We start from the raw sequence: 21,931 nt of genomic DNA on the forward strand, positions 1-21,931 counted from the left end.
CTGATTCATTCTTTTCAGTGAATCCATCTGTGTGGGAACTCTGTCACAAATGGTATGCAAAATGTATTAGACCTGGCATTTAGTGTAGAATTTTACCATTGCTATTGTTTTTAGATGTTGCATGAATGTTTGAGCAACCAGGGGAAAACAATTTTAATACTCGAGTTAAGGTAGGTCCGGTCTTGACAACTCATCGTGATCAGTCAGTTGGTAGCTGACTGATATCTTTCTTATCTATCTCGTTCTTAAGAACAACAAGGTTCAATATTTAAACAGTCTTTTACAATTTCTCTTATCCACTCCATTGGTCTAAACAGACAAGGCCTTGTGCCAACAGGAACAATAGGAGTGTTTTAAGAGCCGAGCCGTTCTTGAGATCAGTGTGTGTGCTTGTGTTGTCAGGGTGTGAGGTAGAGTAGCGCGGAGGCTGTCTGCACCCTCAGGCCTGCAGGCTCTGGTATGTGTTTGTGCTTGGGTAGTGATAAGAACATCCTATTTACTCAGCTGGCAGCTTCAGTGGAGACTCAGGCTGAAGCGCGACTGTGCTTATATACCATAGAAGTGGAGATGACAGGAAGTAACACAGTGAAAAATGTACCAGTGACCAGGCTTGGACATCAGTGATGTACCGTAAAAACACAAATCCCATATTTAAAGCACTGGAACTCCAAATGTACTTTCAATGGGACATGTTTTAAGTTAAAAATTATTTTAACAGCTCGTTGTGTATTCAGTTGTATTCAATCTATATAAATACAATTTGTATGGGACCTGTGCTGGCAAAAGGAGTCGGAAAGCGCACAGGATCATTTCGAGCTACAGGCAAAACATTCCTTTGGGTGAACAAGCAATAGCAATTAAACATCTAAAAGTATATTTTATTTGTAGGTTTTCTGAGAGGAGTACCTTTCCTTTGTCAATGAAAGTGATCTTGCTCCTCAGACGGCATGCGATCCCAATATACACAGAATTACAATATCTCTGTCAGACGAGCATTCATGCAAACATTAACTGGAGAAAAACCCCTGATACATTAGTTTAGGTCCATGCTATACAGTAGGTTTTAATATAGCTATAGGCGGTCTCTTTTATTAATGTTAATCAAACAGTTGTGGTCATGGAAATATAAAATATAATATATATTTTTCCTATAGATATGTGGTGTTGAGATATGGTTGTTATGTGGATTTATTTTGGTACCATAATTTTTTTTACGGAGAAAAATATATAGCATTTTAATATTGACCATTTTGTGGTTATCAGACATCACATGAAAATAATTGCCTGCTTATCAGCATTCACCGGAATCAGCGCATCCCTAACGCACAGCCATATTTAACTCTCTTGAAGCAGCATTCAACCATGCCAAGGCAGCCTATACAGTTTACATTGCACTGAAAGTTGTTATCATTGTTTATGGATCTTATACATAGGCTCGTGTGGAAGCTCAGGCGGTCTGGCGTCGGCCCTCTTCAAACCTCAAGCCTTGGCTCCCGCAGTGGAGATGTGAGTCTGTGAGTGTGTGCCGCACTATCAGATATCGGGCATAATTAGAGCTGTCAGCTGGAGGGCGAGGCGAGTCGTCGGAACAGACACGGCAGAACGAGTTGAGCGCGACCGCTCCTGCGTGTAGCTATAGGATGCTTGGCCAGGCATGAAATGAAATAAGTAATTTGATGTTGACATCAGAAATTGAAATGATACCTGCAGCCCCTCGTCAGGGAAGAGAGAGAAGACCGAAGAGATAAAGCGTGAGAGGGGGGCGAGGAGAAGGAAAGGGAGATAGGAGAAAGAGAAATGCAAGTGGAATGGGGGAAACAGATAAAAGTTAGAGATGAAACACAAGATAGAGGTGATTATTGGACAGGTAAAAAACAACCCGCAAATGTATGCAGAATGTGTTGCGTATGATGGGTTTTTACTTGAGTCTTAAAGGGATAGTTCACTGAAAAAGAAAATGTATGTTGTTCCAAACAGGCATGTTTTAATCTAGATGCAGGTTAGACATGAGGTCCAGTAGAGATGAAGATTAGAGAATAATGATAGAGTTCTTAGTTCTGAGTGAACTCTCCCTTTAAGACTTATAATAGCGAGATAAATAAATCAATCATTAGTATTTATTTATTTGTGTGTAAAATGTCATGGTCAATGAGACATAATGAGTTGTTTTATTATATTTTGTTATCTTAATTATAACTTGACTATTTGCAAACTTGTAAGGTGATCACATCTGAGGATCTTGTTGATTTTATTTTTTATTTTGATAATAGTGAAGCTGTGAATGGATTGAAGTGTAGTATATTCACCGTCATTTAATTATTTTTTGACAAAACATTTCATAACAAGCAGTGAAAAAAAGTCTTTACCCAAACTTGAAGTAGTCAAAAACTCCAGAAAACGTGGGTGGTGATAATTACATGATACTTTAAACATGTACTTCCCAGCCTAAAGTTCGTGCTCATCAAATGAATGCTGTCTACTCAGAGTTTTTTGGCAAGTGTATTCACTGCCTGGGTGCTGGAGATTTCTTTGCTTGAGCAGGTTCTCAGGGTCACACTTAAAGTAGAGCATCCTAGTCCTGAGGGGAGGGTGGAATGGCGGAAGCAGCTTATTCACAGTCACACTATAAAAAAGCCACTTCGAACCAGCATAGAGGTACTAGATAACAGATGGAGAGCAGGGTTTGCATGGATTGTGCATAATTCCCACCAAGTTCCCCGCTTGTAATGTGGGAAATTCCTGCAAACATGTATTCACTATAGCATGGAGGTCAGATTTCAAATCTTTGTCAGACTGTAATTTCATTTTTGATGTGCAAAGGGCATCACGTCTCCAGATTGTGTCTGCAATATTAGTGAGCTGCACGCTGTGATACAAGACCTTCACACACTTTTAAAATCAATACAGGCCTCTATATCAGACTTAAAAAGTGGGTCGCCAGGATGATTGAAAATTGAGTTACATTAAAAATAACACAAAATAAAATTAGTTTTCATAAAATCATAGTCTATAAGCCTAAATAAAAGGAATAACTATATTATTATATTTGACTTAAATAAATTATTAACAGATTAACAAAAAGAAAGAAAAAACTCCGGCAGTGTTCTGCTGAGTTTGGCTCGTTTTTGTGAGGTGTGGAACCCAGACGACAGAAAGCACATCTTGTTTTCTTTCTTTTACAAATGCACAATGTTAATAAACACTTATCTGTATTATCTGTATGACCAAAATGACAGAGCCATTGCAGCCTGTTCATTATCAAAATAAAATAGCCCACCTAACATAAAAAATGTACACAGCACAGTTTAAATAGTCAGTAGTACGTGTCAGTTCAGTATAAGCACCACTCCACTGTGGTGTTTCCAAGCTCATTTTTGCACATGTGAAGAGGAGGATTTTTTTCCATCAATATTGAGAGTGAAGTACAAAGCTTATAATAAATAATGGTTCAGCATCCAAATACATCACGAAAATGGAAATATTTGGATTTGAATGAGAGAGTAAGGCTACGGGAGCCTAACACTGGTTACTTTTATTTTCTCATTAAATTATTTACTTTTGGCTTATTTACAGTTAGCCTACTTATATTTTTTGTTCTCGATCTGCTCTGAATACTGTTAATATAAAGGATTTGTTGTGGAGTGAGGGGAACTAGAATAGTTAGCTGTATTTGTTGTGTTTATAATGTTTGTAGGCCTATATGGGTCGCGACAATAAAAAAAAAGTTTTCGCTCTTTAAAAAAATTTGAAAACCACTGCTCTATATTACCAGCGTATCACTGGTGAGTTTTGGCATATGTTAGTTTTACTCAGTACAAGGTATGGTCTACTGGTGCAAATTGTTATATTGGGTAAAAAAGAACAGCATTATGAACTAAACTTAAAGGGTTAGTTCACCCAAAAATGAAAATGTGATGTTTATCTGCTTACCCTCAGTCAGTGTTGGGTAGTAGCGAGCTACAAGTAGTGACGCTACTAGCTTAACTACATTTTTCAGTAGCTTGTCAGTAGCTCAGTTACTTTTAAAACAGTGTAGCTTTCCCAGTAGCTAATTACTTTATACAGCAAGTAGCGGAGTAGCGCGACCAAAAGCTACATTCCGCTTTTGGATTCTGAATCTGACGACCGACGAGAACGAGCGGAGCTGAGCGGTGTGACGGATGCTCAGCTCGCAGAAGCGCTTCACTCAGAGCTGCTCAGCGGTAAAACAACATTATAAATAAACCAAAACTCAGCAGGCTACTTGCCTCACAGACATGAGCTATATCTTGTGTAGGCTATAGAAAGCTTGAAATGTCCACTTTTAAACGAAACCATTCGAAATAAAATAAATAGGCAAGCAAACTCACTGCGGTTCTGTTCATAATGCTGCGCTCCATCACTGCATGTGCTGTGAGTTTAACCTGCGTTTCAGACTAATCCTTACTAGGGTGACCACCCGTCCCGCTTTTTCGTTGTTGTTTCGTTGTTGTAAATCCCAACCAATGGTTGAAAAGAAAGTAGTAAACACAGTAGGTTGTGACGGCTGTCAATTAAAATGTGAAGAGGTGACTCGTTCCATGTGTTCCCTGTCAGAAAATACTGGATAATTCGGTAAATTGTTTATATTGTTAATATAATATATAAAATCAGACAACTAACTAATTTCATGTTGATTTATATTGTATTTGTTCATTATTTATTTTGATGGATTTTAGTTGGACTTGGTCAGCTCTATATCAAAAATAGTTTATCTACATGATGCCTGCTGCCTTTGGGCTCAGTGATGTTGAATTTACATGATATGTAAAATAATTTACATTTATGTTACATTGTGATATAATGTTTTTTTTCTGGGAGGGACACTAACTTGGGACTAAAGAACAACATATTGTTATCAGCTGAATGGCAGAATACAAATGTTTTTTTATTAATTTAGACATTATATAACAGTTTCAGGTTATGTTTTAGTGTCGTTAACATTTCTCACATTCTCCCACACAAACTTTGTAATCGTCCCACATTTGGTTTGTTTGATGGTGGTAAACCTAATCCTGACTCCTGAATATTTAATTTAAGTTGCATACATTTTGTTCTTGCACTGATGTTAGATTTTTAAACCATGTTGGACTTTGACAGTCAGTTTGAGATATAGGCTATATTAGATTATTGTGTGTATTGGATAGTTTACAAAATCAAATGATTCTGACAGTTTTTGCCTTTGAAATGACGGGGGGGGGGGGTGTTGTCCCAATCAACCTGAATTCACACTATACACTTTGAAATTAATTACATTGCATTTAGGGCTGCACGTTTTCAAGTTTTTCATTAACCGTTAACCGAGGCCCTTAGCGGTTAATACTCGGTTAACCATAGTGTGCGTCAGGGTTATTATTTTTAGTTTATGAATTTGACGACCGCCATCTCCGCCATGCAGGCGCCAACTTAGTGAACGTGCCTATAGAGAGAAATGCACATGGATTACATAATCAGAGAGTAGCCTATTTCGTTTCGTTTTAAATTGTTAAAAGACATTTCAAGCTTTCTTAAGATATATTTCATGTCTGTGAGGCGTACGCTGAGTTTCGTTGAATTAGGATGAGATGCGCTCCAGTTCACGAGCAATGCAAGTGGCCGCGAGGGCGCCTGCATGATTAGGGCATGTGGTAAAATATGCAGCGGAGAGCGATTCACACAGCGTTTGACTCGCGCGGCTGAGCCTCTCCCGGCAGAGAGTTCAAGCATCTGTGGACTCGTTCCTTCAGCTCTGGCCATCTTGCTTTCAGTCCGCGATTAGCTTTTTTTGTTTTCTTCATTACAGTTAAAGTAACGTCTGCTTCTCGCTAGTCCCTCACAAGTTTCTCACTTCAAACTTTCTTTCTTCTGCTCCGTTATGCACAGCGCGCGCGGCTCCCGCTCTGCTTCTGCCCTAATGCGACTTTTAGTCCAGTGCGACTTATGTTATTTTCCTCTTCATGACGCATTTTTTGACTGATGCGACTCATACTCCGGAGCGACTTATAGCCTGAAAAATGCGGTAAGCACTGCATTGCAATACCTGCATTTTGCCCCGTCACTCTCATTTTTAAAGTGCTCCCACGCTTTATTTGCCCGCTTAGAAAGCTGGTCATGACTTCTTCTTGTGGATATTACAAATGTCTGGGAGCGCTCTGGCGGTCTCTAGGGGTCCAAAAATATATTACAACTAAATTCAAAGCACGTCATTGACGCCACTTAACCAAGCAAAATGTTTCACTCGGTTACACAATTTTTAACGGTTAATCGGTTAATCGGTTAACCATGGACACCCCTAATTGCATTATGATGCTTGAAACCCCAAATAGTATAACATTATTCATTAATTATTCAAAGTTATTTGTCATTGTAAAAAAAAAAAGTAGTTTCAATGTAGCTAGCCACTTTTTGATCGTAACTTAAAGTGTAGCTAACTACTTTTTCAAAAAGGCAGCTTGAATGTAACTTAACTACTTTTATTTACAGTTTACTTGTAAAGCTACAGTTTCAGACTAGCTTCCCCAACACTTCCCCCAGTGCATCCAACATGTAGGTGTCTTTGTTTCTTCAGTAGAACACAAATGAAGATTTTTAACTCCAACCGTTGCCGTATAATGCTTGTCAATGGGGCAAGCATTACTATAAGAGTAAAAAACACACACATACGAATCCATATTAAACCCTGCGGCTCGTGGCGATGTCTTAAGACACGAAACAATCGCTTTCTCTGAGAAACTAAACATTATTTGTTATTTTTTACCTCAGACACTATCAGACAAATTTCTCATCTAGTATACCCAATGCCATTACTTTTGCCGGAGAAGGTCAAAACCCGCCGCAATCAAAGATATATATAGATCCCTCATTAGTGCCTGCTCTGATCGGTCGAATGAGGCATCTGCCTAAATATATCTATGATCACAGCGTAAAAAAAAATAATAATTAAGTAATGGCGTTGGGAATACTAGATGAGATTCGTCTGATATGAGGTAAAAATAAAAATACTGTTCAGTTTCTCGCAGAAACCAATCGTCTTTAGACATCAATGTGTCACCACGAGCCACAGTGTTTAATATGGATTTGTATGTCTATGTGTTTTTTACTCTCAAAGAAAATACCCAATTGACATGGCATTATATGAGAAACGGTTGGATTTAAAAATCTTTATTTGTGTTCTACTGAAGAAACAAACACACCTACATCTTGGATGCCCTGGGGGTAAGCAGATAAAAATCACATTCAAATTTTTGGTGAACTATCCCTTTAAGAACAAGTTCTTATTGTCAACAACAGCCTGGCAGGAGTTACGTCTCCTGAAAGACCTACAATACACACACACACACACACACACACACACACACACACACACACACACACACACACACACACACACACACACACACACACACACACACACACACACACAACACACACACACACACACACATAAACTTTCATTTAAAACATTTACAGGCTGTAATAAAAACACTTCTTTGTTACTTCCAATCATTTGGAGCAGCAAAACCAAAAGCTGAACAACCATAAATAGTTTTCTTTCTTGGGATAGTCATAAGAATATGATTATATGAACTGGTTGTATGCGCACTTGTCGGTCCTATGGAACCATTCTTGTTGCACAATAGCCACACTGTAAAAAAAATATTTGGCCTTCAATTTTGAGCTTATTGAAATTAAAAATTTGAGTTGATACAATGAAGGAAATGTGTTTAATGAATAGAAACTCAAAATATTATTGTATCTGAACCACATAAAAAAATGGATAAATCATTAAAATAGCACTATTTGCATGTTTCACAGCATCATTAGAAATAAAACACACACAATTACCCAATATGCTTACAAAATCTTTTAATAATATTTTAATAAAGGTTGTCGAATCTCAAAAATGTTAACTGTATTAACTCAAAATTGTAATTTCAATGAACTCAAAAAGGCAACCAGGTAACTTTTTTTATAGTGCACAAGGAAGTTTGATTTTAAACTTTGAATTGGCTTCAAATGGAGAACTGAAAATTGCAGTCAGATGAAAGTTTGTGTTGTTCACCAAATCTCACCAACAGACCAAACAGTTCGTCACTGGTTTCAACATCAGTGGTATAAGGATTACAACAGCCTTAAATAAAGTCGCCGTATGAAGAGCTCAAAGCCAGAGGATTGTTTTAATCAACAAATCGAAAGGACACAGTCACACACTGACAGAAGAAGATAACTTTGATTTGACAGGTAATCACCAGATTGCAAAGAAAATACAAATTTGATTGTAAAATTAATCAAACTATACAAATATATAAATCTAGCTGGATTTAGAAGCAATAACCATTGTCAGAATTAGTGATTGATTCAATAAAAACAGTGAACATCTGTTTGGCATGTTGGTTAGATTTGGTGAACAACACAAACTTTCACAGACGTTTCATTCAATTTTCCAGTTGAAGCCAATTCAAAGTTTAAAATCAATTATGTAGACTATTGTGCAACAAGAATATCCCCATAGGACCATCTAGCATCCAAACTGCATGGCTTTTTACATTTCTGTATCTTCCTAACAATATTAATATGATATAGTACATAATTGGATCAGTTGTAAAAGCACAAATATATTGAGTACCAAATTATAAAATTCCCCCATAAGAGTCAGCACCATTTTCTCTAAGAAATGCAGGCCCTGGAGAGGCAGGAAGAGAAAGATTATTTTTGACATGTAAAAGTGTTTTATTTTTTATATGCATTCACAATTGCATACACGCACCATTTTCCTAAAAGTGAAATCGGAGGGAAAGCTTGAGCTGGGGTTATGAGGAGTAATTCTAGCCCTCTGTTATAGACTGTTTGGCAGTGTTCTAATGATGTCTTCTCTCTCTTACTCCTATCCACTGCACTGATGAAAAAATGAGAGAGAGAGAGAGAGAGAGAGAGAGAGAGAGAGAGAGAGAGAGAGAGAGAGAGAGAGAGAGAGCCTGGTGTTGATCTTCGCTTGATGGAGAGGAAGCTGGGGTCAAAAGAGGTCACACAGGACATCTTGCTCTCCCCCCAGTTCTTTTCCTCTTTTTTTCTCACCCTCTCTCTTGTCTTTCTCTCTCTCCCCCTGCCCTCATGCGCTGCCAGCTCATTAAGCTACAAATGGTGCATCAGCCTTGTTCTCGCCAGCGGTAACCCCAAACCTTGGATAAATTGGCAGGCTTGCTGTATTTGCTCCGAAGCCCCGGGTCCCCTTTCAGTTGTGTTTGAAGCCAGCATGGCGGCACGGTTTCCCCAGGCTGGGTGGCTGGAGGCCAGGGCAAAGGGAAGAGGAGAGAAGGGGATGTGTGGTAGAGACCGGGCGAATCAAACACACATGTGTTTAGTCTCTGCGGCAGGAGTGAAATGCCATCATTATCCGGCTGCCTATCAAATAAATTGGCAATTACAGGGCGCTGGATTCCAGTAAACAGCACATTAATGCTTTTCTTTTGGTGTGTGTGTGTTTGCTGAGAGGAATGGGGGACGGACGTACGTGCCCCCTGAGCGTTTGGTGCCTTTGCCTACCCGTCACCATCTTGCTGATGAGAGACAAAGCAGGAGACGATAATGAGGTCAGTCCAAGCCGCGAACAAAACCGAACTAAAAGGCTTAAATATGACAGTTAATTTAACGTTTTCGTCACTGCAGTGTGCCTCCTACAGAGGGACCATTCTAAGGCGGCTCTTTAACTCTCATTACAGCCTGCTAATCTGACATTGAGAGGCACAGACAGACAGACAGTGAAAGAGACCGAAAGACTGAGAAAGCGGTGACATTAGCTGCTCTTTGGTCGCCATAGAGACTGTGCTTTGGGATTTCTGGGTAACTCGTTTTATTGCTCATTCATCATTCAGTGCGGTCTTAACAGCGACAGAGCAATGAAATATTTACATTGAGGGTCAGGTGGCAGTTTGGCCTGTTTAGTGGTCTGTCATATGTGGGGGTCGGGTGTGTAGTGTAAAGAAACGTGCTCGTGACACACACATACACACACAGATAGGGATCTGCATGACCATTGCTGTCGGCAATGGATCAGAGTGGATGAGTGAAATCTGCAGATTTTCACCATGAAGAATTCGGATTCATTACGTCAGAAGATCTATTCAGAATAGAGGAGACAAACCTGATTTTGAGGGTGAATGAACACAATAAAAATTCAGATTCAGAATTCAGTTTGGATACAGAATTCAGACATAAATTCCAATACATAGGTCTCAAATTGCGCGCAATGTAAGTAGGTACCACATTTGAATTTGAACAAACTTAACTGTAAAGAAAGCTGCTACGTTCTATATAGTTGTATGAATGAATGTATTGTGAATGTAATCCGGACGTACTACTTTCTGCCATGTTGTCATGATCATGTGATCTACCAGCGTCAGTTGCGTCCAGTCAGCTCCATCTCCTGTGGCCTCATGGGATAGTAAAGTGTCCATCAAAATGTCAGCAGTGCTATTCATAATAGATGACACAAACCTGATTTTGAGGTTGAAGGAATGAATAGATTCAGATTTTAATCTTTGATTAAGTAGTTCACTGTATTGTTAACATGAATCCTCACAAGTGAGGAATTTGACTATCCATTTAAAAAAAAAAATTAGTACTCACTATAAAATAGAGCCACATAATTAATAGTTAATAAATCACAATCTCTATTCAAACACCCACACAATCTTATTGCTAAATGAAAGCAACTCGGTAGGGGTATGGATCTTCATTGGTCTCACGACTCACGGTTTGATTATGATTATCATGTCGACGATTCGATATCACGATGCATCACAGTGCGTTGCGATATTACTGTACATGCCTAAGTTTTCGTCAATGGATACAAGCAGTCAGATATATGAACCTCCTTTATATTTTACCTGCTCCAAGAAAGTACACTACTTGAATATAGTCAAACAAAACTTAAGTCTGAACCATAGACTGTAAAAAAATATGGACGTAGTGTCCGTGACGTCACCCATAGGATTCCGATAAGCCGCTCTGACGCGTAAAGTAGAGACGAGTTGGCCGTTACCATTTTAGCAATGCATCATCAGTCGTCACGCCTGGATAACAGAAAATGGGCAAAGAGGCAGGATGTGGGCGGAGCTTAGGTGACTTGATGACTAACAGACAGCCGATAAATGGCTATCCACCTGTCACTCAAAGTAACCACGCCCTTAATTATGCAGAACTTTAAGGCTTTATATAATGTAAATGAATAAGTTATAAAAAAATTCACCCCCCTCACAATTGTCATGAAGGTCAAAATTAGCCGTATAGACCAAAACCACAATTTCTACTAAGATGTTAACATGTTGTTGTTTTTTGCTGTAAAGTTGGGAATTTTAACATGGGGCTCAATGAGATTTGGCTCCCTTCTGGAACCCTAGTGGCCAGTCGAGGAATTGTAGTTTAAATTACTTCTGTATTGGCTTTAAGAGAGACCGCGGGAGGTTGCTGCGTGGTCTGAACACAGCAAAGATTATTACTATTAACCTGAAACTGAATGAAACTGTCAAGTAGTGTTGCTAAGCTCACACTCGCATTTTAGGCCGTAAATGTAAAAATAGTGGGTGCATTTTTTTATTACACACTTTTGTGTTTTGCCCCCCTCCACCATTTTATGCTATCGAGACAAGCGCATATGCAACAAATTACGTCAGAGAAACAGCAGTTAGGCTTTAGCGGCTGTAATCGATTATGGTCTATTTCAGCATTGATGCAGAATCGCCCACGTCTGCATCACGATGCATCGTAGAAATGATTCATTTCAACACCCCTACAATACGGCTATGTCTGTAAAACCTTTGAAAAGTAAGATCACAGTGGACTATTCAAATATATGTTGGTGATTAACACTGTGTCTAGATTACATTATTTAGTTTAGTTGTCATCTATTCAGAGGGGAAGAATTGGGGAGTACTGCGATCTCTAATAAAAATTTAAAAAAGATTTGATTCTCAATTTATTCATCATGGGGCTCTACTACAAAACACATTTCAGCTAGTTTAGTTATGAATGTGTTTCCAGTTCTTCATCTAAATGTTCTCTGAATGCAACATTATGAAAAATCATTCGTTCTCTGTCCCCTGTGTGTTCACTTTGGAACTCTCTCAGTGGTTTGCAAGGATTTGTAGCCCTCTCGCTGTTTTGCAGTGAACATATTTGAATCCAGCGTCGTGGTTAGTGCCGTAGATTATTAGTTCTGCCTGTGCTGGGGGATTATTTCGCTATGTGGTAAAACAATCTCCACCCTGTAATTATGGCCGCTGGAGCAGATTTATGTCATATAATATAGATGTTGTTTTTAATGATTACTGTTATTATTTGATTTCGCTGGGACGTGGAAAGAGTCCACAGCGCTTTGCGGAGAGGTCGTGTTTCTGCCGAAGCTTTTGACCTGCGGATATTGCTCTCTGGTGGCTGAAGTCAAAACAGATTACATTAGAGTCAAACTTTCCGCTCTCTGTTTGTCACAGATCCTCAAACCTCACTGCTAATTCTGATTATTCCTCTACACAGTCGTTATAATGAGGTCAGGGGCCCTTACATGCTGAGAAATGCCGACCAATTTGCTTCGACATGGAAGTTGTAATTGCTTGCATCAATTATCTAGTAGTTCTTTTGCCTTCCCCATTCGTCACTCCCTCTCTCTCTCTCTCTCTCTCTCTCTCTCTCTCTCTCTCTCTCTCTCTCTCTCTCTCTCTCTCTCTCTCTCTCTCTCTCTCTCTCTCTCTCTCTCTCTCTCTCTCTTTCTCTCTCTCTCTCTCCCCTTCTCCTACTCAGTTGTTCTCTAATCTGAAATGTTCCTTATTAGAGGCATGCATTTAGATATGGCAGTTACCGCACCTATAATTAGCTTATTATCATGGCAGGAGTTAAAGTGTTCGAACAGTTTCGAATGTCTGTCTGTGTGTGTGGCAGAAAACGAAACAAATTCTGTAAATACATCTATAATTATATAATAATAATTATATAATATAATAATGATCTTTTAATCCACTCTTAAACCTACCCATACCACCAAACCCATCCTTAACCATACCTATATCCCACCTCAAGAGCAGCAAAAGTGCTTTTGCAATATAATATGAACACAAAATTTCATTGTACTTATTTTTTTAAAGTGTGACCGAAAAATGCATTTGTTTGTGCTAGTGTGCCAGCATTTGAGGAGGTTGTTTTTGCCTGTCTGGATAACAGTAACTGTCAGTTCATTGTGTGAGTGTGGAAAGGAATACAGAGTGCGTCTGAAGAACAGTAGTGGTTATGATTGCTTTATAGCTTAACAGCACTGCTCTAAATCAGCTGTCAGTCTCTCTGACCTGAAACACGGCTGGTGACAGCACTTCAATAAACCTGCCACTCGTCCCTCTCGGCTTTGCTGTTATGCCTGAACTGGCCAGCGCCACACACACACACACACACACACACACACACACACACACACACACACACACACACACACACACACTATTGCCTATTGTCAAACTACGATAAGACTGCTCAAGGACTATTTTAAGAATTAGATGTATGTAAAAATATTTTTATAAAATAAAAAATAATCACGTTTTGCTGTAATTAATTGTGATTAATCGCACCTAACATTAAAGTACTTTTTATATTAGTATATTAATAAAAAAAATTATATAATAGTATATGGTTTTATAAACATACTAAATTGTTGTTGTTTTTTTGAAAATGTAAAAATGCTCAATGTTTTCTGTGATGTTTAGGGGCAAGGGCAGTGTAGGGTTTGTGTAGTCCCCACAATTCACAAAAACAAAACGTCTGCGTGCGTGCATGCGTGCTTGTTTTTGTGACACATCAGGACACAAATGTGTGTAATGACATGGGTATGACATAGGTATTATAAGGAGAGGGTGAAATATGAGGATATTACCCTTGTCCCCATTTTTCAAAATGCTTCTAAACCGTATAGAATGATTTCTTAATTTTTTTTAGAAAGTAAAAATGCAGAATGTTTCCTGTGATGGCTAGGTTTAGGAGTAGGGGCAGTGTAGGGGGATCGAAAATATGGTTTGTACTGTATAAAAACCATTACGCCTATGGAATGTCCCCACATTTCACAAAATGTGTGTGTACTACAAAATTTATTCCATCAAGAGCCAGTTGGGATTTTCTCTTTTGTTCTTTGATGAACATTAATAGACATTACAACAGCAAGTTTATTAGGCTGTTGTCACTTTAAGATCTTAAGCACATGATGCGGATTTGATGCATATCCCATGCCATCACAACCCTTTACGGTCATTTAAGGATTTATTTAACTCAATAAAGACCCATGCATTAACCTGGAAATATTATGAAAAGCATTTTACCAATAAAATTGGCTCGATTTTTACTGTCCCTTTCAAAGGTTTAGATGTGAGTAACAATTGACTTAAATTGTATTGAATTATCAACTGTAATCTGATTTTTGCTGTCGTAAGTTACATGAACAGTTCCAATCAAAGACATGCTGAAGAAAACGCCTCGTGAGTCTTATGGACGCTGAGACATTTTTACTGTCGTAAATCTTCCTCAATTCATCCACTGTTGGCAGGTGTGGACTGAGTTGAACCTGAGAGTGTTTTTGTGTGAATGTGGCAGGAGATTTTGACACGTAGTGACAGGGTGGTCTGCTTTCATCACAGCCTGTCTGTATTGTGCTGTCATTATCAAACCGCTAACTGTCCATCATGGGCGATGGGAGAGAGACAACACAAATGAACATATCTACACATATAGTCAGCACTTACCCATCAAGCCGGAAACTAGTCATGTCGAGGCTCTGAAGCATCAGATGCACGTTTCCTAGTCTCTAGAGAGACCAGTCAACTGGCTTGTGTAAGATAGTATGAATTCCAAAAACTACATTTTTAATAAAATACATTTTTTTCTAATAATATAATTTACATTTTTATTAATATATTAATATTATATATATATATATATATATATATATATATATATATATATATATATATATATATATTGTGTGTGTGGGGGGGGGGGGGGGACTAATGAGCACCATTGGAGACCGATTTTAAACTTGCATGACCCACAAGAACTCCACAGCTCAATGTGTTGAAGCAAATCAGATTTGTATTTTTATTTTATGTGTTTTTTTGCTTGTTTGATCTGGTTTACAGTGTGTCTGAACCAGAGACTGTTACCAGTGGAGTACACTTAAATCCAGTACGGTTTAACAGCATCCAGTCATTTACCAGCTGACTTTGCTGCATTTTTCTCCAAATCCCCTCTTCTTTTCACCCACGGTGAAAAGTAGGAGGAAGGGAGTGAGACAGAAGCAGACAAAAGTGCTGGCAGAGACTGGGTTGTCTCTTTCTCTTTGTCTTCTTTTCAGATCAGAGTGCATATTGTAATGGCATTTAAATGCCCGTCATTACCTCATTTATTTATTTATTTTCCAGATAAAGACGGATAGCTTGGAGGAATCTCTCTCTTGCTGTCGTTCTCTCTCTGTCTCCCTTTAGTGTTAAGGTCAGTTCATCATAGTGAGTTGAATAAGTGGAGCCTGAGGGAATCTTAACAAAGGTCTTGTTCTGATTGGATAATGACAGCACGGGGCCCAAGGAGCAAGAGAAATCGCTTGTTGCCATAGCAATAAGAGACCAATGTGGGTACCATATTCAGAATGTGCGAGAATGCGGCAGAGAAAGAGAGAGGAAGAGAAAAGATTTTTGACTCAGAGCCTTTATAGAAAGCACGTCTGTGCCTTCGTTGTATGACACACACAGCGTACGGGTGAAATGCTTCGACACCCCTCACCCTCTGTGGAGCAAGCGTCACTTGAGAAAAGTTGTCAGATACATTGCTTTTATAGAAAATAACTTGACTATGAGCTAAAATAAACTAAACCTTGCCCACCAGGATACAGGCATCAGTCTCCTTTATAAACACCAGCACAAGCTCACATCTCCAGGGCCTACAAATCACCCTGACCTGGAGCGTGTGCGGGCGGGCGGGCGGGCGTGTGTGTGTGTGTGTGTGTGTGTGTGTGTGTGTGTGTGTGTGTGTGTGTGTGTGTGTCAGCTGAGCTGCCATGACCCTATTCCCCAAGCCTATGTTGTAAATATACCAGACTTCTTTCTCTTCCTGCCATTTTTTCCCCCTCTTGTTTGGCTTCCTCAGAGGCGACTTGTGTTTTCAGTCCTTAATGATCCTTCCTTATGATGGATAGACACAGCCTTGCCCAGGCCAAGTAGCACTGCCGTATCTTTGGCAGACCCAGGTGCTGACTGAAAGGCTGTGTAAGGTTCTCCGGGGATGAGAGAAAGTGGGAGGAGAAGTTGGAAAGGTCTCATATTGTGAGGTTGTAGGCCTGGTTACTCTCCATTTCTCCTCGTAAAGCAGGGCTGAAACCGTTCAGCACTGCCAATCAAATCTCCCACTGTTGTGCTGGATTCACTACATTGACTTGTGGCTGCCATAGAATATGGGGAATGACTTTACCGCAGTTAAGCGGTGTTGTTTGGTGCTCTGTGAATTCCTGATAAATGTTATTAATAAAATGTTTTTAGTTAGTACTTTTTTAATAAATATGCATATATTCGAACAGTGGTCATGGGTTTGATTCCCAGGGAATACATAAACTTATAAAATGAATAAAATGTATAAGTCACTTTGGATAAAACGTAGCCTGACGTGGTCATACTCAATTCTAGTCAGAATATGAGTCTGAAACTGCTCCATTGGGCTGTGATTATGGGGTGTGTTTAGGGCTGGACGATATGGCCAAAATTTATATCACGATATATTTCTTAATTTCGGTCGATACGATATAATTTCGATATCGATATGAACTATATAAAAGCTTTAGAAAAACTACCAAGAACTGCCACAAAGGATGTCCGTACCTACAAACTTCTGAAAAATTAATTTGCGAAGTCTATGAAACCTCCTCCTATAAAACTATATAATATTTTAGAAATAAAAACGGTACAAATAAATTAATGTTCACCTTTTATTTGCAGATTTATTTGCATTTAAGTCAAATAAACATAAGACTCTCACTTCGCAGACGCAGTTTATTGAGCATTTTCTTTTAAGTTTTAAATTTCAGTGAAGAACGATTCATAGCGCTATATTCTCCTTTAATGCAAAACTACAGACCTTTATCTACTGATGCACAAAAAATAAATAAAAGAAGACTCAATTCAGTGGCCTATTTGTGCTCTGAGATGAGTGCATGCTGCTTTTTGCAAGGCTTTAAACTCGAGCAAATGATACATTTTCGTGAAGCCATGTCTGACCGTCTTTCACAAGCTTTGAAAGGTAATTTAAACGAGAATGAACTCGTTGGTGTTAATACATGTCATTGTGTGCAAATGTGGAAAGCATTAAAACAAATGTGCCACTTGCCTCTTACACGAATAGTCTACATGGATTATTTGTAACACTTGGCATCGTATTGTTAGACATTAGATTGATGCATCTATGTCGATGTATTGTTACACCCCTAGTCGGCACCTCTCCGGCACATTTTGCAGCACACTGAAACCTGAAGTTTAATATCAGATCTTAAGCCACATTCGCACGGGCATAGTGTTATCTAAGGACCTCTGGTGATTTTGTAATAATTGCAGAGAATGTCGGTGATCTTAATTCCGTGCGAATCGGCCATGTCTGTAATTTGTAAAGTAAAAATTCCCCCGCAAATTACCTACCATATTTCGCCGAACACCGAGGTCCTGTGATAATAGTAGTCCCGTGCGAATCGACATCTCTGTAATATGGTCAGGATTAGGCGGATTGTATATCATTTTTGCAAGCTTTTTTTCTTCCTGTGAGCATTTCTATCTTTATCTTTCACGAAGAATAAAGTCTACATTCATAATGCGCACCGTTAATTCCCGTGCAGCCGCGCCCGCACGGATTATACTTTCACTTTAGAATGATTATCAATTTGAGAGTAATCTGATTGAATGGTGTGTTTAATATTAACATCAATAGCCTACTGTTCTTAATGAAAAACAGAACAGTACAGTACAATGACAAGCTTGTTTAAATAGCCACTTTTGCATTTGAAACTGAATCTTCCGTCGTATATTGTGAGCTTCTCACTCGTGATAAATTAAATCTGATTCCTGCCGCTGGTCTGAGCTCAGTTCATGGCGTCTGTTCGCTAACTGAACGAAATTATATTTATTTATTAGGCTACTGTAAAATAATCAAAACGATATCGATGCTTGTTTATGATTTCATACAGATATCTATAACGAAGTCTATCATATCCGGGAGAAGTCAGTAAATTCAAGTAAAATCACAGGCTTACTTATCCCGTGCGAATGCGCCACGCAAAACTCAGATGTGGGGGAGTCATTTCTAAATCACAGAGGTCTTTAATACTAATCCCATGTGAATAGTGCTGTAGATAGCCGAACCACTTCCACGCCACTAAAGAAAGTTAGTCTTTCTCCTTACTTGTGGAAGCTCGTCCAGTCACATTTGTATTAGTCAGGGAAACTCTTTTTGTAGCTAAAACTTGCCGCGTTGGATCTATCAGCCTTACTACTGCTGAGCACTGGCTGCGTGTCCGTGGTGTACGTCATCGCGCAAGTAGCCAATCGTGTTCTGCTCTTTCTGACGGCTGCGCCCTGAACGTCAGTCAGTGAGGAATGCTGTAATGTATATCGAAATATCGGAAATGTGTTTAAAAATCATATCACCGTTATTGAAAAAAATTATATCGCGATATATATTGATATTGAATTATTGTCCAGCCCTAGGTGTGTTTCAACCGAACCAGGAAAGACCTCAATTGGACAGACCTACAACCAGTCAGTGCAACGAAGCGACGCATTACGTTAGTTGTCAAATGTCAAGTTGTTTTTAAGCAGTTGGCGCGCTGGAATAAATCATCTTTGCCGGTGTTGTAAAAAAATAAAATAATTGAATGATACACAGAGTACTTACTCAACATGATCCTCATTTTTGAGAGAAATTGTGAAGGTGAATGCAGATACAAACAAGCTCTCCGTTTAGGATTCGAACAAATATAATCCAAGCGCCTTTGATGACGTGATGATTACGTTACTGTTGATCATCTGTCCCTCATCGTCTAAAGCCCGCCCTGATGATTTCATTGGTCCGAACAGTTTCTGTTCAGGCATAATTACTCCTCTATGGATCAAGGCCAGACCGAACTGCCCGACCTAAATGGATGGACGTGGTCAGAAACAATGCTCAGGTAGGCCGTGGCATTTAAACGATGCCCAATCGGCACTAAGGGGCCTAAAGTGTGCCAAGAAAATATCCCCCACACCATTACACCACCACCACCACCAGCCTGCACAGTGGTAACAAGGCATGATGGATCCATATTCTCATTCTGTCCAATTTTAGTAAGGTAGTGCAAATTGTAGCCTCTTTTTCCTATTTGCAGTGTAGATGAGTGGTAACCTGTGGGGTCTTCTGCTGTTGTAGCCCATCCGCCTCAAGGTTGTGCGTGTTGTGGCTTCACAGATGCTTTGCTGCATACTTTGGTTGTAACGAGTGGTTATTTCAGTCAAAGTTGCTCTTCTATCAGCTTGAATCAGTCGGCCCATTCTCCTCTGACCTTTAGCATCAACAAGGCATTTTCACCCACAGGACTGCCACATACTGGATGTTTTTCCATTTCCATGACTTATATTTTATATAATTGATAGGTGCTGTGTATATAGACTATTTTCAACACACTGTAAAAAAAATTCAGGCCTCCAAAATATTCTAGTGACTGATTACATCTAAATTGTTCAGTTGGCCAAATTGAATATCTATGAATTAAATCGCATCAATTCACAGAAATTTAATTTGGCCAACTGAAAAATGTTCTAGCTCTTTTTTTTTTCTTTTTTTTTTTTTACAGTGCAGCTTAAAACATGATCCAAACTAATTTTAGAGATCAATTATGTTTTATACAGAGCCAGCTTGTGGCATTAAGCAAATTTGTTTCATAATTTGTTTCATAATATTGTGTTAATAAAGAACACAAAATAGCGCCTTCCTTGCTTTACAGCTCTGTACGGCAATTGGACATTTCAGTCTGAATGGCCATTATCTCCATGCCCAGCCTTTCCGCTGTTTCATCCCCCATAGGATTTTAATGTGTGAATGTGTCTGCTGGGCTGGAGTGAGAAGGTATGTCGCTGGATTCTGAACCATTAGACTGTATTTAAAGTGGCTTTTAACACACTGCAGGCGTCACAGTGGCATTGTGCTCACTGACGTGGAGTTAATGGACTGCGCTGTGTTTTCACTATCTGGTCAGACCGAGATCAGAGAGCGTGTCTGTTGAGAATATAATCAAACATTTCCTCATGACTTCAGTCAAAGCACAAAGCTTTAAGATCAAAGCAAATGAGTAAATAAAGACAATCTCTTGTTTCTATTAAAGTTGGTTATGTAAAGGATTTGTGATGTATAACAAATCACTAAGTTTTATTGCCTTCGTGATTTAGTGTAACAGCCACAAGTTTTCCTCATTTGCAAAAGAAGAAAACAAAAAAAAAACAAGATGGAATGAAGAAGGAAAGTAGTTACTTGGTTTAGATTTTCTTCCAGCAGCCGTTTAAATGGCATGTCAGGCCACGCAGGTGGTTGGGGAAGCATAAATCCTTGCTGGGTGTTCTGGATCCAGCCAAGGTTTCAGAGCTATCTGTCACGGTTCTGTTGAGATTTATGCTCGAGTGGAAGAGGCTGAGTACACACAGAGTGTTAAAGAGTCCTGTAAAGAACAAGCTATTAAAACATCCACCTCAAACCACTCAAACCCTGCCCAGAGCTGGAGACATGGGATCCACAGTTCTGAGACCAATAGTGAATATAATATAAATATGTAAATAGAATAGAATAGCAATGTGAGTGTAAATGCAACTCTTTTGATTAATGACTTGGGGCTTAATCTTAAAGTCCCCCTGTGGTCAACAACTTTATCCCTTAAAAATTATCTTTGATCACCAAAATTATATATTAGCATGAATATGCTAATTAGCCCTGCCTCCACTCACTCACACCAGCTCAGAGATCCATTCGGTCAACTTTCCTCAAGTTACTGTAATGCACACTGCACAATGTATCGCTCTTCACAACGTTGGCCGGAATCACAACGGTAATAAATATAATTAGCCTTTTGCTTGATTACATTATAAAATGGCCAATAATGTGTTGCTAATGTTATACAAACCATGTTTCTGTTCAGCATATCAGAGTCAGACAGCTGCCTTCTAACAAGCAGTAATGTCTTGAGCAACTCAGAACGTCAGTGGAGAAAGGCATATAATTCATCCTAACATTGTAATCTACATGATTCACCCACTATATTGCTAAATCTACCAGACAGGATAACCTGCCTTCTCTTGAGACTCCCCTGCTTTGCAGCATAGTAATGATGATACGCTAAAGCCCGCCCACACGTTGACGTGATTGGCTATGAGGTAGTTTGTGACCAGAGCCGTTGAAAAAGGGTTACGTCACTACCATAGACTTCCACAGGAGCTGAGGAATGCGAAAGTAACGCGTGTCATGGAGCAGCCTATCGTTCCAAACAACCAGTAGTTCCAGCATTGAACCCCATTCATTTCAGTGTATCTCAAGCACACTCGCAGGCAAATTTAGCATTTACCTTTACCATTAGTTTTGCATTAGTTGACCGCTCAGGAATCTTGATAAAAGTGGTATTTCATGAAGCGCGTTATAGTTAATATTCATTGTTATAAAATAGATGGTTAGACTCTAACTGCAGTTAGATAACATGAGCAGCACTCCAACAGCTATTATCCAGATGCTATCTGTCATATTTCAACAGTTTTTAGTCTCTCTAGTGCCTGGATAAGAGTTGGATTAAAGTGGTTGCACTGTTTTTTAGACACTATTTAAAGTTTTCTATTCTTGTTGAAATTGTTGTGTTAAATAATGC

General features: G+C 39.1%; 1 protein-coding gene across 4 annotated transcripts in view; it reads left to right on the plus strand.

Annotated features, from left to right (window-relative positions):
* auts2a (activator of transcription and developmental regulator AUTS2 a) overlaps positions 1-21,931 on the plus strand; it is a 381,444-nt gene that overhangs the window by 156,612 nt on the left and 202,901 nt on the right. The window lies entirely within an intron of this gene.

Source organism: Pseudorasbora parva, chromosome 23 (assembly GCF_024679245.1).
Source record: "Pseudorasbora parva isolate DD20220531a chromosome 23, ASM2467924v1, whole genome shotgun sequence".
In the NCBI taxonomy this organism is placed as follows: Eukaryota; Metazoa; Chordata; class Actinopteri; order Cypriniformes; family Gobionidae; genus Pseudorasbora; species Pseudorasbora parva.